Raw genomic sequence first — 15566 nt, 5'->3', positions numbered from 1 at the left:
AAATCAGGATTGACATATGACTCACTAGAACAAGCTGACTTGCAATTTGCAAAGCACAATAACTATGGGAGAAATTTCACCATAAAAACTTTGGATGACACCACTATGGGGAGCTCTATTCCCCTTCACCTAGTGTATAGAGATCATTTAATGAGCTTAGTCAATGACTTTATTTTGAAGAGCGACACTAGAGTAATAGCCTTCTCTAAACGAGTAATAGTAGATGGACACGTACTACAACAAGTTCACTTTCGTACACAATTTTGCTAGCATGGTACATGAGCGGCCCTTGTTTGACCTACCCTGTGACAATGATCCATGGCTTGCACATCCATGTCTAGATTTCGTAGATATCAAGTTGATGCCCATACCACCAGCACTATGGGCAAAAGAAAAATAAAGTTCTTACTATCATGATGGTCGAACTCCTGAATCTGCAACATATAAAGAATGACACATGAACAAAACTATCATATGTTATCCCTTCCGAATGTGTGTTATATCTTGCATTGACTTGATGTTGTCTCTTCACTTGTAAGAAGTACTCTAAAATATCCAAGACTCTTGTCATTTGGGAGAAAATGAGCACTTGGCACGACAAAATTTTATCAGAATGGATGATCATAAAGCAAGCCAAATAGGTAGTCTGGCTTGGGAGTAGAATACCTTGTGGCCCCTCTCTCAAAGATGAACCAGAAGTTTATGTAGAAGCTTCAGCTTGCCTCACTATTCCATGAGTTTGTCTATGGGGGGCCAAAGTCTTATGATATTTTGAGCACTCTAAAATATCCAAGATTCTTGATCTATTTCTGGAGAAAATCAGCACCTTGCACTATAAAATTCTATCAGAATGGATGTTCATAAATCAAGAACAAAAATTTGTGTCAGGCACAAAGCACTCTCACAAAGTAAGTTGCTAGTGCAAGGCAATCTCTGTTTGGCAAAAGGAGAAAATCTTACGTTTACACAATCCTTGCTTGTAGTAGTGAATTGAAGGTTTATATGAGGAATAGATCCTACAACTACATTAATCTAGTAAGTGTTTCAACATGAATATCCTCCTCATAAATAGTAAATGTCAGCACAAATAGGAAGATGGTTGGACTCCATAAGCTTGAAGGGATCTGTTAAAGCATCTTTGCTAGAAGCTGAACACATAGAATTTTTTCTTGCATGCAATAGAATATGATGTTAAGAAGCGTGACCATAGTCTAAAGTAAGATGGGATGGGTAGTTTGTAGTGTACTTCTCTACACATCATATCTAATGAAATAATGCATCCAAAGCTAAGAATATGACGAGCACATACTCATCATGCACTAGACTAGGTTTTTTGCTCTTTTTTTGAATGCATGCTAGAGACATGACTAATACACTCCTCCACAAACAAAGCTCAAAATCAATCTCTTGGTGTTTGCATGCTAGAGACATGAATGATACATCCCTCCATAGGCAAAGCTCAAAGTCACTCTACAGTACATAGAGGCTACATGCCTATAACCACATGGGAGAGGGAGAGAGAACATACCCTTTCATGAACTCACAACCATCTTAGCAAATGTTTGGGTAGTCAGTGACTATGTGTATCCCTTCTCATGTGATGTTTGATGTGCTTGTACATTTCTTCCACAAAGGGAGATATGACATGCTTATCTTGGATTCAATGCACAATGAAATAGTGAACTAGACCTACTACATCAATGCCACCCTTTGTTCTCTTGCAACATAACGCATGATTACACACTTGTTTAAATCAAACCTCCGGGTGTTCTTCAATGTCAATGTCCTATAGAATGTCACAAGATTTTTTAGTGTGCACAAAGAGAATTGTATCGGGAGAAAGCCATTCACTCTACATCTCTTGAAACCACACTATCTTTAGATGTATCCTATAATTATGCCCAAGTAGGAGGATCATTAACTCTATTTGTGGATGACAGATCAAAGCACTGGCAACTTTGGTTCTGCTAGTGGTGGTTGTGGTCATGATTGGTGGAACTCCATATGCTGTCAGCAAGGCTAGTGACACAGGTTTGTACATACATCCGCTCAATTTTAGCTGGCATTTTGAGATGGACGTGCACAAACACACAAGCACGTGCATGTACATGCATGCACACACATACACCCACACACACACACACGTGCGCACACACGCACACATGCGCATGCACGAAGATGCAAAGGGAAGCTAGTGGAAATTTTGTTTCAAGCAAAAAACAACATCCAACTTCCATCAAGTTGAGATGACAACATATGGGTGAAAGCATGTATAGGTGGCCTGGAAAGTAATGCCAAGGGCATTGCTTTTTTGTGCTTAAAAGTGGGTGTTTTAAAAGTGCTTCAAATCTCAAAAACAATATCACTCTCCTAAGGTACGTCAATTAAGTCTCCTAACGTACCACAATTAATGAGACTAAATGTAATTTACTGTTGAACGCTGGATTATTGTCCGCCTCTTCTTTCCCGCTACAACCTGTCTGAGCTTTCTCTCTGCTTTGAGTTTTCTTTGTCTCTGAGATCTCTCTTGGAGCTCTATCTAGCTCCTCTTTGTCTCTCTCTCATAGAGCTCTTGCTGAGCTTTCTGTATTGCTCAATCCCCTCTCTCTCTCTCTCTCTCTCTCTCTTTCTCTCTCTAAGCATGGCCCCTCTTGTGTCTGAGCTCCCGCTCATCTCTCTCTCTCTCAGCACTCTTTCTCTCTCTCTCACGAACTCTATCTCTATAGGTTCCTCTTCTACTTCATGATTCTTGAGGTATGTAAACACTTATTATGATTTGTTAGTATCTTGCTAATTAGTGCAAGAAGTGCCATGTATTAATTAAAAGTATAGCGTGTAGTTATGATTTGTATTGTATTTCTTGTAGAGCAACCTTTGAAAGTACTGCAACAATGGAGCACAGTGAAGAACTGTCTATCAGCTCATCGTCATTGAGTAGAGAAGCTCAACTTCAGCGCAGAAAATTAATGAGGGAATATTGGGCTGCTCAGAAACGAAAGCAATGTAAGGCAACGGTCAACTTTGTGACGGAAAGAAATACGGGGGAGATGGATGAAAGAAAGAAACGAAGGATATGTCAATCTATGGTACAACACTTTGATACATTAACCGTGGGAATGGATGCAAGTGGTAGGAAAGAAACCTTTGATGAACTTCTTCAACATCCTTGCTTCCTTACTATGCAGACTAAATCCAAAGAGTTGGAAGCAATTATGCTGAGAAACATCCGCAACACTTTGAATTATGTGAAGGTCCCAAGATCTTCAGACGAGTTTTTTGTGAAGAAATCAGCAATGTTGATGTTGGTGAATGGTGGTGAATGGTGGAAGCAAGGAGCAAAACACTGACACGAGCATACCGCAAGCTGCCAAGCATATGGGGATCCACAAAAGAAACTTATATTCAGCCAAACATCACTTAATAAGTGAATCCGATCGTTCGTTCCCTGCATCTGCGTGTCATAGAGATGATGCACAGAGAACTCACATCACTCAAACTGCTAAAGACATAGTCTTTCAATTTTGGACGGATGAGACGAGGGTGTCCCCCAACAAGAAAGATGTTTGCAGTAAGAGACTAGCTAGATGTTCATATGTAAAGCATCCAATCCACCTTCTTGAGGAGCCTCAAGTAATTGATATATTTTTTTAGCACTTTTTATTGGTGCTACAACTCATATTCTTGCTACAACATTATGTTTCTATACCACTTTTTATTGGTGCTACAACTCATTACTGCCACAACATTACGTTTCTATACTTCTTTTTATTAGTGCTACAGCTTGTTTTGGTGTTTTGCACCACTTTCTAGTGGTGCTGCAACATTAAAAAGTGGTGAAACGTTACTATACTGGTCTCTAATTGTATTTGAACCACTTCTAAAATTTGATCAATAGTTCTAAATGTTTTTGAAGCACTTTTACTTGTGTTTCAACACCACTTTTTAGTGTGTTTGAACCAGTTTTTAATGTTTTCCAGCAGGTTTTAATGTTTAAGAAACAATTTTTACTAGAAATGCACCAACGCTTCACCGTAAACACTACAAAGTGGTGTTCACCCACTAAAAAGTCTTGTTTACCCAATGCTAACAGACGTGTTTTACAAACTCGTAGGGGTGTTACAGGTGCAAACGTTTTTGGTGGTGCAGCTCACTTTTTCCAAGTGATGTAGCAGCTTTTATTCATGGTGCAACAGTTATAGTAGTGCCATAGACTTTTTACTGTTGCTGCACAAATGGTGCCCACCACCTTATGATGGTAACCAAAACCATATTAGTGGAGTTTGAACACATTTTGTTAGTAAACACTTACAAGTGCTGTCACACCACAATGAAGCGGTGCACACAACACTTACACGTATAAAAACCACTTTCACGTGGTGTCTGACCGCATTCAAGTGGTGAGAAGCGACTTTCATGTGCTAAGTCACTACGTCAGTCCATCACTCCATGCAAGTGGTGAGGCACCACTCCCAAGTGGTGTGACACCACTTTCAAGTAGTAACTAAGACCTTGTCACTGCAATCAAGCGGAAAGTTCCTGCTTTCAAGTGGCCAGACACCGCATTCAAGTGACCAGAAAATGCGTTAAAGTGGTGACTGCCCACTTTGAACTAGTTTCTCACCACTCTCAAGTGGTCATCAAGTGGTGAGACACCACTTTCATGTGCAAAGTCACTACGTTAGTCATCACTCCATGCAAGTAGTGAGACACCACTCCCAAGTGGCCAAACACCGCATTCCAATGACCAGAATCCGCATTCAAGTGGTGAATGCCCACTTTGAACTAGTTGCTCACCATTCTCAAGTGGTCATCAAGTGGTGAGATACCACTTTCAAGTGGTAGATTAAACCTTGTCACTGCAATCAAGCGGCAAGCTCCCGCTTTCAAGTGGCCAGACACCGCATTCAAGTGACCAGAATCAGCGTTCAAGTGGTGACTGCCCACTTTGAAGTAGTTGCTCACTAATTTCAAGTGGTCGTCAAGTGGTGAGACACCACTTTCATGTGCTAAGTCACTACGTCAGTCATCACTCCATGCAAGTGATGAGGCACCACTCCCAAGTGGCGAGACACCACTTTCAAGTGGTAGCTAAAACCTTGTCACTGCAATCAAGCGGCAAGTTCCCGCTTTCAAGTGGCCAGAAACCGCATTCAAGTGACTAGAATCCGCGTTCAAGTGGTACTGCCCACTTTGAGCTAGTTGCTCACCACTCTCAACTCGTCATCAAGCACTTTTCACAAGAGCTCCTCCACTTCCAAGTTGTGTTGAACCACTGTCTAGTTCTGATGCTAGTCTGTCGCCTAGTATTTTGTCCCTCCCAGCTACTTTTTAAGTGCTAGATTTTAATTGGTGACTGGCCACTTTGAACTAGTCGCTCACCACTCTAAAGTGGTCATCAAACACTTTTCACAAGAGCTCCTCCACTTTCGAGTTGTGTTGGACTACTATCTAGTGCTAATGCTGGTATGTTGCCTAGTATTTTGTCCCTCCCAGCTACTTTTTAAGTGCTAGTTCTGAACTTCCCCAGAACTTTCATGTCCTTACTCACCACTTTTTAATCGTTGCCCACCATATTCAAGCAGTGCACACCATTTTTTATTGGCGGTTCATCACTGTCAAGTGGTTTGAATTTACTTTTAAGTCGTGCCAAACCTCTTTTTAGTTACACTGAATGCGGTTTCTCACCACTATTAAGTTGTCCTCACACAACCTCTTAATATTCTACCTTTTTGTATGGTTACTAGTTTCAGACTACACTAATTTGTATTTGTGGTGAATTATTTTCACAGGTAAAACAATACTACTCAATGTATCATCACTAGTTTTTAGTGGTGCACACCAGTTTTTAGTGATATAGAATCACTTTTTAATGTTTTGAAACAATTTAACCAGTTTTGAATGCTAAGTTTATTTTTAACATTTGTATACATGTATATTGCAAGTGGAGCTTTATTTAAGATTCAAGATAAAGTATGCAGATATTCAGATTTCGCAACGTTTCTTCGAGTCTATGAAATCGTTCTTTGTCCGAAAATTGAGGGATCGCTACACTTGCTGTTGTATTGTGCATGTACAAATGATTTTCCTTAAAGAGGCAATAAATCACATGCGAACTCGAAGTTTTGATCTTCATGGTTCTTGCTGCATGTGCAGCTGCTCTATATGCCTTCATCATGATGAAGTTGTCAACCATGGATGTCTTGCATACAAAAATGCAAGTATGAGTACCACTTCATTGTTGGAGTCTATACTCTGCCCTATACTTGCAGAACATAGTTTCCATAGCTACCAATGCTTAATGGGAACATGCAATGCATGCAGTGTAGGTAATATTCAGATCTGTCCAAGAGAAGAAGTTGAGCAGAGTAAGCAAGTATTTGTGAAGTTTTTTGAAAATATAGTGGGTGCTACTGGATTAAACAATGAAGCTAGAAAGAGCACTGTGAAAGACATTGTCCACAAGAAAATGCTACCTAGAGAACTTTTGCGAGTGTACCAAGACCAGTTGAAGAAGTATGTCACTCACAATTTTATATTTAGGTGGAAAGCACAACAGTTCAAGGACTGCATTTCTTTGTTTCCAGATGATGTGGTTGTCTCCAACGTTGACTTTCCAGAGAACTACTCCTTCAAGGAGAAAAATGAGATCCAGTCAATGCATTGGTACACTAAGCAGGTCACTATCTTTGTCCTGATTACTTATTTCCGCATCGCATCAGGTTCAATAAAGAAGACCATGCACTTTTTTGTCTCAGATGATAAACAACATGACACCTTATTTGTGCAGCATGTTTTTCTCTTGCATGCTCAATGGTTGAGAGATCAAGGGCTAAGCTTTAAAAAACATTGGGTTTGGTCAGATGGCGCAGCTTCATAATTTAAAGCAAAGCGACCGTTTTACTTTGTTGCTAGATATTGGAGTCTTACTGGCATGGAAATGAATTGGAATTTTTTTTGCTCAAGACATGGAAAGGGGGAACATGATGGGGTTGGGGCTGTCATTAAAAGGGCTCTAACTCATGAGCAATTGAAGCAAAATAGCGTGCGGTTGACTTGTGCAATTGAAGTTGTCTCTTTTTTGAGAATGCATCTCAGTACTGGAGCAAGTGCTATGTATGACAAGCAAAAGAGGGAGGTCGGTAGGGTGTTCTGGGAGGTCAAGCTAGGCGATGTTCAGCGATCCCATCAATGGGACTACAAACCATTGAAGGGCTCAAGAGCAATGCACTGTTTGAATGGGTATTCTGAGAACAACATTTGTGCATTGCGATCAAAACGGTTGTCATGCTTTTGCTTTCCTTGCAGGCTTGGCCATTGGAGAAGGCGTATGAACAGATCACATGTGGAGACGTGGCAATATCACACTTTGGAGCCACTTGCTAATGATTCCCAGTCATACGGAGACTCAGACGATGAGGAGTTCCATGGTGCCACTTATGCAGGTCATTATGACTCCTTAAGCGATGCTCTCACACCTGGAGACAATTTTGTTGTCACTTCTGAAGAGAATAATGAGGAGGCTGTTGACTTCTACATTTTGAAGTGTGTAGTAGCTAAGGGCCTAACAACTAACGAGCAAATTGATGCATGGGGCAACAATATAGAGAAGCATACTTATATGGTCACGGGTCATTGGTATAAATCCCTACAAGCAAACTTGTATGAGCTGTGGGATAACAAGTCAGTAGTTTTCATATATTCCCACTTGATAAGGGCAATAAAGTTCCCTATGGAGCCTGTAGTGCTCGATGGCATAAGAGAAGTGTTTGAACTTTCCAATGAAAACCATGAGGCAATATACAATAGCATGCCCTTTGAATTGTAAATCAAATCTGATTTTATATCATCTAGTGAAAGATTGAACAAGATGGAATTGGTGTAAACGTACGATGGAATTGACATGTTGGTTTTTGAGAATGCTTCACCACTCCCCCCTCCCCCCCCAAACACCACCACTAAAAAGTGTTGCAATTCCAGAAAAACTCAATAAAAGTTTACCACTTTTATTGAGTTTTTCTGGAACAAGATGGAATTGGTGTAAACGTACGATGGAATTGACATGTTGGTTTTTGAGAATGCTTCACCACTCCCCCCTCCCCCCCCCAAACACCACCACTAAAAAGTGTTGCAATTCCAGAAAACTCAATAAAAAGTTTACCACTTTTTAGTGGTGCTAAAGTGGTTTAGCACCACTAAAAAGTGGTTAAGAATGCTTCACCACTCCCCTTGAACATCACCATTAAATGGTGTTGCAATTCCAGAAAAACTATTGGCAATAACACAATGAAAATTTAACCACGTTTTAGGGGTTTAGCACCACTAAAAAGTGGTACTGAGACATTCAGAAGTGTAGAGACATGTATAGTACAGAGACATATAAAGTGCCAGAACTTCTGTATATTACAAAAAGTATATTACAACAATTATCCAGAAATGTCTACATATCCACCAAGAATGTACAATATATAACGTTTCTTAAATTACAGATGTACAATCTCATTCATCTCCATTTATAACAAAGTGCTCAAAGACTAGACTCAAAAGTTCATCTTTGGGATTGCTGATGGGGTTTGCCTTTGTATACTCCAGGGAATTGGGGGTTAGTGCCCATCTGCACAGCCATGGCAACAGTGTGCATGTGAGGTAATCAGGGTCTTGGTCTTCATCAAGAGGATCAAAGGTGGGTGGACATATACAGTTGTCCCAGACATTGCGCATATTTTAATATCTGGAGTCATCTACCAGCAATGTCCGAGAGGAGTCATATTCTGGAAACTTGTTCCAGACATGGTAAAGGGGCTTGAAAGACACAGGTTCACCTGCAAGGTCTCTTGGAGCTCCAGCAATCTCTTCAAAATACGACCACTTCTCACATTGCCAGTTTGAGAAGAGATCTCTAAAGTAATAAGTCCTATGTTCCCATATGTCTTGCCAACATGTATTGAGGATTAGCTCAATGTTAGCAGCAGTGCAAGTGCTCCAAATAATTGCATCTGCTATTTGCCTCAAATCCCAAACAAATTGCTCAACATCTCTACGGTAGTAGATCCACAACTTCTCGTCCACTCTTTTTAGTTTAACTCTATCGGAAGCTGGATGTGGAGGGTGTTTAAGTTGTCGAGTCTTTGGATCACGTTTGCTTACATCTCGTTTCACGAATAGTCCATCGAGATCAAGGATGATGAGCTTTTTGATCTTGCAGAAATTCGAAACAAGATATCCCCATCCAGGGTAGTTTGGCGAAATCTCCTCAATTTCGGGGCAAACTGCTGGTTCCTGGTCTTCCTCTACTTTATCTGGTGTTACATCTGCATCCTGCTTAGCTGCTATGTCTTCAACCTTCTCATCTGGTTCTTGAACATCTCCAATCCAGCTAAGTTTTTCCATAGACAAGTACCATGCCTTAAAAACCTCAATCAGACTGACATATTAACCTTTTCAAAATACACTTGAAAAGTATACCTTTCAGGCTATTGATTTCCATTTCATTAATTTCCTAACTTCTATGGCAACAACAGTCCACTTGGCAGTAGACACTGGAGAAAAAATAAGCTCTACTTGAAGATGCTCATGATGATGTAGGAAAGAACAATACGAGTACAATAAATAGACAGGCAATGAACAATATGAGTACAATAGATAGACAATCAATGAGCAATAAACAACTAGTGAACGAAAAATAAAGCCGTCGTTTCATTATCATCAAAATGAGGGTACAAAGACCAAATTACAAAGAGGCTACAAAGCACAAAAGGTTAATAGGGGCTACAGAAGTTTCTTGCGGGACTTTGGTTGGGAGGTTTAAGGTTGGGTGCTTGGAGGTTAGTCTTTTTCCGAGCAGATGAAGGCTCCTTGGATTTTTTACCTCCTGGAGTAGGCTCTGGAGGCTCGGATGCAACCTTAGCTTTTTTCTTTGGTGTGGCGCGCTCTTCAGTGTTGCTCCTCTTTTTCCTACGCCCCAAAATCTTTGCACAAACATCTGAAATAAGAAGATACGTGTCCTCATCAGAAAAGTTCACTGTTGTATCCTTTTCAATTGGCTTCTCAGATGATTTTTGAGTGTCCTCCAACGTCCTTGTTCATTGTAGGTTCTGGCTTCAGAGGCACCTCGGCTGACTCCTTGGATGCGTCACCTTGAGCTCCCACCACATCTGCTCTTTTTTTAGCCCTTTTTTCTGCCCTTTGTTGGTCCGGAGTGTCTTCACCTGCTTGTTTCTGGGATGCATTCTTATCCCCGCACCCACCACACATGATATCAATATATGGGCTTGCGTGATGACCCAGCTTGGGAGTGTGCTACATAAAAGACAATGTAATAATACTCAATATTAAGTTGTGTGAACATTCAAAGAGAAGAACGTTCCACAGAATATTACCAATTCCATCAACAAGAGATCCAAAGATGCCTTCCATTGGATCTTTCTCTGCAATTACATGGAGAAAAGAAACAAAATGGTCAAGAAATGAATCTACAATCAGCTTCATATCATAAGGTATAAAAACATCGATTACCTGTACCAACATGCTCATCCATGTTTGCCTCTCCAGGTGCCAACAGCTTCAAAGCATCTTTTGAAGGTTCCTCACATCCATGAAATAGACACTGGCCGGCAGACTTACAGGTAGTTACAAAACAAATTGGGTGATACGGATGTGACACGGAGCATGTAGACACTGGTAACAACAGTCTGCATGATAGACATCCCACAAGCAACACAATCACCTAACTGCACATAGTTGTTAGCAGCGGCTAACGGCTACACCAATTATGCACCAAGTTGTGGATGTCCCATAGTGCACAATATTTACTTTTCATTGTATAGTGCTTGGGCTCATTTAGGAGTTCCAAAGTTGTATGAGTCTAGGCTAGAGAGCTCATTTTATCCCATAGTTGAAGGGTTTGAGGCCCAAAGCTATAAAAGAGCCCTATGCTTAATGAGAGGTCATTCTAGAGTGATCCTTTTGAGAACTCTCTCCCTAGAGTAGCTCTTGATGGCCTAGCCTTTGAGCTTAATGCCCATGCTTAGAAGGCTAGTGCTAATCACATGTAATTACTGTAATCCTCTCTTAATTAATCTAGTCTTCATTATGTCGTCAATCATGTTTCTCTACTTTCCTTCATTGTTTTGAAGTGTTGATCTTTTCTAATCTAACTCTTACTTATGCTAAGCTACTCCGATTAGTGGAGTCTTTATCTAACTCTCTCGATTAAGTGGAGTGGACGTACTCGTGATTGAGGGATTAGAGTTGTCCTCTAATGGTGTGCTTGTGTGTGTGTAGGTTTAAGAAGCCTTGAGGTTAATTTGATTATGTGTGACTTGATTTGGACACCATGATTGGCATGGTTGGGGTGGCCGACTTGAATGCGATCTTGTGTGCTTAATCGTCAATGCATGTAATTAGAGTTGTGCTTGAGAGACTCCAAGATTAGTGTGTTTCACTTCGTTGCTTGATGTGTGTAGATGATTGCTTGTATTGATGCTTGATGTACAATTAGTATTAGTTGATTTGGGATGATTTCTATTTGCATTGGAGGATGCACGCTCTTGAATCCTCTCAATCTTTGCATCCGATGACGCTCTCACACATTCTTTGTGTGATGCCTCCAAGCCCTAGCCGGGTCATGCTCTCTCTCTCTCTCTCTCTCCGGATTGATAGATTTTGTGGGAGATTGCCTATGCTATGGAGAGCCTCCAACATTGGCGCCGCTGTCGGGGACGGGTTGCCTACACTAGTGGAGTTGAGGTTGCATAGATAAGAGTAATTTGATTACCGATTTCTTGTAATTAGGTAGGATTTGATTTGTGTGTAGTGTAATTAGGTTTAATTAGATGTGTATAGAGTCATTTCACCCCAAAAACCCCTAAATTCTCTTTTGATTTTGCTATTTTTTCACTAACCTTCACTAATTTTGCATCCCATTCATGCTAATTTCGTGCTAATTATACTAATTCCATGCTAATTGTGCTAACCTAACCACTAATTTTGATTTGGAATGTATGCTAAATCCCCTTAATTGAGGAGGATCATCACTCTTAATTGCTCTAATCTATGCTTAATCATGTGATTGAGTGTTGATTTTGGTCAATTTTTTTATCAATTTTGGACCGAATCGGAGTTGCACACATGTGTGTGCAATGGAGTGTCTACGCAAGGAGCAAGGACTAAGCGAGCAAGCAATCAATTGTAAGTGGATTGACCTACTCCGTTCAATTTTTGATTGATTAAGTTGATCCCATTAAGTTGCTAAATCATTGCTAAAATTAGGTGTGTGTGCCTAATTGATGGAATTTATGCCTAATTTGATGAAATTGGAATGAAATTGTAATCCAATTGAACACCTAACTGCTTGTAGATTGACGATTTTGCAAGAAATGTGTGTGCAAACCTTAAGAATTGGCATAATTTTGTTGCTAATTGAGAAAAAAAATGGATTTGTGCACCTAATTTTTTGTGTGTGCAATGCTAAATTGAGTTAAAATTTGATCAATTTTTGATTAAAATTGAGTTACTTTAGCATGTAAATACTCATGTATGTGTGATCAAGTGTGCAATTGATGAAATGCAATGAGTGTTTAATGAAATTTTTGCACAAATCGACGGCCTAAATTTAGGTGTGTGTGCCTAAGTAATGGCCAATTATGCCTAAATTGGGGATGAATAATTGGTCTTGGTTGCCAATTATGATGATTAAAAGACCTAATAGATCGGTGTGTATTTGATTGATTGACTTTGGATGATTCAATTGATACCCAATTGAAAATGATTAATCTACATTACCATTGTGATGTGAATGCCAATTCTATTGCATATGAGCAACTTGAGTTGCAATGATTGAAATTGGATACAAATTGGCATTTGAGAATTAATGGCGCACTACATCCATGTGTGTACACAATGCTTGATGTAAACCGCCTTTAATATCAATTTTTTGAGCTTGCATTACTAGATAATTTGGGAAGCTATGACCAATCAATTCACTCAAAACACTGTGCATCAATTTTAACTTATGCTTGATTGAGGTATGGACGAAGGAGTTATTGTGTGATTCATATTATTGAAAACAAAAATATATATGAAATACGTGACATCAATTGTATTTCCCATTGTGTGTGTCAATCTTTAACCCACCCTGGCTTGAATGACTGCCCACACACCATATACATTCATGATCACACATCCTCAATGGCCATGTGAAGCTCCCCTTATAATTTTGTTTATATAAAATGAGCTTTACAGTGCTCCTTGGTGCACCTTTTTGACCTACTCTAGCTCGGGCAGCACGCCTACACACACATACGCGCTATCGGCTAAAATTCTGCCGAAAATGAAGCCATAAGCTGTCTTGGCGTTTTTGCCACACACACACAGTGCCGAGTTGCCTTGGACTACAATACAAGAACACACACACACACACACACACACACACTCTTCGTGCTGTTCGGCTAATAAATGCAGTGTTGGAACCTACTGCACGTCATTTCCACTCCACACACACACCAACCAATTTGTCAAAGCTGCAGGCCCGCTCTTCGTGCTGCTTTTCACCCCACTTGCCCACTACCTTGCTTGCACATGCAGCCCGTAGTAGCCCATCATCAGACCCCACACACTCACACTTGGCTTCTATGCGCCATCTTGGCTTTCAACACACCCACACACAATCTCTGTTGCTGACCTGGCTCGCAGGCTTTAACCACACAGGCTCTCAGATCCCACCTTGCTCGCCAATTCTTCGCAGCAAATCACACTCTGTGGCGCTCTACTCACTGTTCCTGGTCCCACACAATCGCGCGAGTCGGCTGCACCTGAGTCCCGCAGCTCCCGCTGAGCTTGCCATGGCCCCCTGCAAACGACGCACGTACCCCACACACACACAACATCATCTCTCTCTCTCCCACTCTGGCGGCCCCGCACTGAGACGGCCCATACCTACAGCTCGCATCAGCAGGGTTTTTTTCAGGAAATTTAAAATAAAAATAAAAATGTAAGCAAGTGTTCCCACCCTTCTCCTTGCCCTCAAGCTCATAAGGCTAAAGCCCTCAGAGCCCCTACCTTTGCACTGATAGATACTGCTCGCACGTTCAACAAATCCTAGAACATGAATTTCATGCTTGCATGGGTTTGAGAATTGGATCAAAAATGTGGGATTTTTGTGCATGGCTTTAAGCTTGATCGAACATTTTTTCAGGTTGTCATCACAATTAAAACTGATTGAAATTCTCTAATCAGGTCGGCTTATGGGGATTTGAGAGCATATTCATGTACATTTATTAAGAGGTTCAGAACATTTTTGCATAGATTGCATTTAAAAATGCATGTGACATTGTAATTTAAGATGCAATTTTTGTTTTGAACCACTTGAGAGAGAGTTTTGAATGAAGTTCTGATAGGTGCAATCTTTGGCCAATGCCATGCTCTCTCTTTTGTTGCTTTGTATGTCAAAATATGCTACATAAGAGCATGAGAAGCAAATGCATTGATTTATTGTGTGATGGGTGAACAATTGTTCATAGAATTACATAAAAATTGCCAAGTTTGTGGTGGAATGTGATAGATTTTGGAGCTTGGCTTGAATAAAAACTTCCTGCAATTACTAATCAATGATCTTTTTTGAAGGGATGGTGGCCAATAATACAAAACAAGGTTTTGATGCTTCAAGAGAGCTCAATTGACACTTCATAATTTGCTCTAAATGAGCATGATGTATACATCGGTTGTGTGCTTTGATTGTGTGATAATTTCTATGCACAAATTGTCGCATTTTGCACTCATGGTTGGCTTGTTGCTGAACATGCTTAGTGCTTGGCTCGATTGCATTATCATTGCACTAAATGAAAAAATTAAAAAAAATCCGTATGACATGCATGGGGTTTGAGAGCTACATGGGATGATAAAGTTGATGCTCGGTCGGGACTTTGTGCTTAAACTTAACATTGCTTGTGCATTTTTAATGCTTGAATTGAATGGGATATTATTTGAAAGCATTAAAATTGAGCTTGTTTTGATGGACAAGAGTGTGTGTAAAAATTTGAACTTGGCTTTGTGCATTTTTTAGTGCTTGTATTGGATGTTCAAAATCTAAAGAGCACTAATGATTTGAGTCTTTTGTGAAGGGATGTGGCAGGTGTGATTCCAAATGATCCAAGAAGGGGTCATCATTGCAATCTATTGCAAAACTTGGCTAATTAGAGCCATTCCAAATGTTTGGATTAAAATTGTAATGCTAGCTCATATCTTGGTCTAGAAATGCAATTTTTTTTTATTTTGAGCTAGTGTTTAGCCAACTAATTTCAGCTTTCAAGTACAAATTTGGCTAGTAAGAGCCATTCATTTCCATTTCATTAAGTTGCAGTCATCTCTAGCTCATGGAGTGCACTAAAAAATTGAAAATCTCATGTGAGCTAGTTGTTAGCCAACTTTTCGATAAGCTTTAAATTGTAAAATTTGGCTATCGAGAGCCACTTCATTTCATCAAAAGTTGCATTATTTTCAGCTCTTGGCTTGTTTAAAATTCCATATTTCATTGAGCTAGAAATTAACCGACTTTTGAATCACGCATGAGA

The 15566-nt window shown here is 40.1% G+C and overlaps 1 pseudogene; it reads right to left on the bottom strand.

The window, feature by feature from the left end:
* Positions 1-15566, bottom strand: part of LOC147456465 (protein STICHEL-like) — a 35320-nt pseudogene that overhangs the window by 8902 nt on the left and 10852 nt on the right.

The sequence above is a fragment of the Adiantum capillus-veneris genome, chromosome 6, assembly GCF_014529385.1.
Source record: "Adiantum capillus-veneris isolate H3 chromosome 6, ASM1452938v2, whole genome shotgun sequence".
NCBI lineage: Eukaryota > Viridiplantae > Streptophyta > Polypodiopsida > Polypodiales > Pteridaceae > Adiantum > Adiantum capillus-veneris.
The sequence above is the reverse complement of the archived record's forward strand: the minus strand, read 5'-3'. Positions and strand labels throughout refer to the sequence as shown.